This window comes from Dromiciops gliroides, chromosome 3 (assembly GCF_019393635.1).
Source record: "Dromiciops gliroides isolate mDroGli1 chromosome 3, mDroGli1.pri, whole genome shotgun sequence".
In the NCBI taxonomy this organism is placed as follows: domain Eukaryota; kingdom Metazoa; phylum Chordata; class Mammalia; order Microbiotheria; family Microbiotheriidae; genus Dromiciops; species Dromiciops gliroides.
Window position 1 is genome coordinate 465,062,519 of NC_057863.1, and position 2,382 is coordinate 465,064,900.

At 37.0% G+C, this 2,382-nt stretch overlaps 1 pseudogene; it reads left to right on the top strand.

Moving 5' to 3' along the window:
- Positions 1-226: 226 nt before the first annotated feature.
- On the top strand, positions 227-1,383 carry LOC122750470 (annotated as a pseudogene).
- The last annotated feature ends 999 nt before the right edge of the window (positions 1,384-2,382 follow it).

A 2,382-nucleotide genomic window follows, 5' to 3' on the forward strand; every position in this document is an offset into this window, starting at 1 on the left:
CAACACATCTTTTCAGAAAACTAAACTAGTTGTTTTTTTTTTTTTTTGCTTTTGGTTTTGTTTGTTTTTTAGCGCCATCTGCTCAGGGCACTGCCTCCTTCTCCCCCATCTCCTCCTCTGTCTACTCCCACTGTCACTGCCACCACCCTGAGTCACAGCCTGCGTACCTTGGGTCACTTGGTCCCTGCAGCATCCGCAGATCTCAAATATTCCAAGATCTTGCAACATGGTGAACATTGACAATAAAGAAACTGAATGTGACCAACAAGATATGGAAGATGTTGAAGAAGTGGAAGAAAAAGAAACTAGAGAAGATGCAAACAGCAAAGCTCACCAGTAAGCTGTTCAGATGATGCAAAATCCTCAAATTCTTGCAGCTCTTCAAGAAAGATTGGATGGTTTAGTGGGAACATCCACTAGATACATTAAAAGCTTATCAAAAATAGTTAAGTGACATGTAAATGCCCTCAAAAACTTTAAGGTGAAATGTTCACAGGTAGAAATCAAGTTCTATGAGGAATATCATGCTCTTGAAAGGATGTTGTTCTTTACCAGCCATTTTTTGATAAGAGAAGTGAAATCATCAATGAACTTTATAAACCTAGAGAGGAAGAATGTGAATGAAAACCAGATGATGATGAAGAAATTTCAGAGGAAATTAAAGAGAAGGCTAAGCTTGAAGAGTAGAAAAAAGATGAAGAAAAAGAAGACCCTAAAGGAATTACTGAATTTTGACTGACTGTTTTTTTAAAATGCTGACTTGATCAGCGATATGGTTCCGGAACAGGATGAACCTATTTTGAAGCACTTGAAAGATATCAAAGTGAAGTTCTCAGATGTTGGACAACCTATGAGTTTTACATTAGATTTTTTCACTTTGAACCCAATGAGTACTTCACTTATCTAATGAGGTGAGAGCCATATGATTCTGATCCTTTTTCCTTTGATGGACCAGAAATTATGAGCTGCACAGGATGTCAGGTATATTTGAAAAAAGGGAAAAAATATTACTTTGAAAACTATTAAAAAGAAACAGAAACACAAGGGATGTGGGACCCTTCAAACTGTGAAGAAAAAAGTTTCCAATGATTCTTTCTTCAATTTCTTTGCTCCTCCTGAAGTTCCTGAAAGTAGAGACCTGGATGATGATGCAGAAGCTATCCCTATGCCCCAGACTTCAAAATTGGTCACTTTTTATGTGAGCGTAGAGTCCCAAGATCAGTATTATGCTTCACAGGAGAAGCTATTGAAGATGATTATTATTATTATGAAGAAGGTGAAGAGGCTGATGATGAGGAAGGGGAAGAAGAAGCTGATGAGGAAAATGATCCCGAATATGATCCGAAGAAAGATCTAAACCTATCCCAGTACAAGCAGCAGTGAGCAGTGTGTTCTGTGGCCTTGATGATTACTGCACTGTCCCAGCCTAAACAAAACTAGTAGTTACTTAAAGCCTTATGTTTTGTATTTTCTTGGTAGAATCAAGTAAACATTTTTTGGTAAAAAAGGAAAAAAGAAAAAAATAAATGTTTAAGAAGCACTTCAAACTATTGGTTCATTCTACCTAGCGTTTTAATAGTATAATTGCTGCTGGATATGTAGAATTAAATGAATCCCCTAATACATGTCCATTGCTACATAGTTTGGGTCTTGTGAAGTCTTTTGTCATATAGCTATTACAGTGCAGATGTGAAAATTATTCAAACTGTTATTTAAGACCAATTTTGGTGTAGAAAAAAGAAATCCTTCTGAAGAACCAACAAAAGTATTTTTTCAGCCCGGTAGTTGAATGGGTTTAAGTCTGCTTGAGCTAGCTGTACCTTCATTAGAGAAATGCAGTGACTTGTACTAACTAGGAGAGAAAGCGTTTTGAAATTTGATTTGAGAAGAGACTAGTGTACTATTAAGAATTTCCAGTAAGACCATATCTAATGTTCATTAACTTCTTGTTTATGGATTTTTATATTCTAATGTGACAGACATAGTGATCTACGAAGAAACTTAGTTATCATATTAAGGCTATTGTTTACCACTAGGGTGTGAAGAAAACCTAGTATTTTGAGAAGTTAGCATCCTCTTCTACTTGTTTAACTGTGTCCATTCAAACTGAAAGCATCTTTCTCTTTCTAAGTGGTATTGTAGTGCACCTTCACTAAAAATGATCACTGGGGGTGGCTAGGTGGCGCAGTGGATAAAGCACCGGCCCTGGATTCAGGAGTTCCTGAGTTCAAATCCGGCCTCAGACACTTGACACTTACTAGCTGTGTGACCCTGGGCAAGTCACTTAACCCCCACTGCCCCGCAAAAAAAAAAAAAAAAAAAAGATCACTTATGCCACCTGATAGAAGTCTATTGTGAGTTATTTTGTTGCGATTTAAAAAT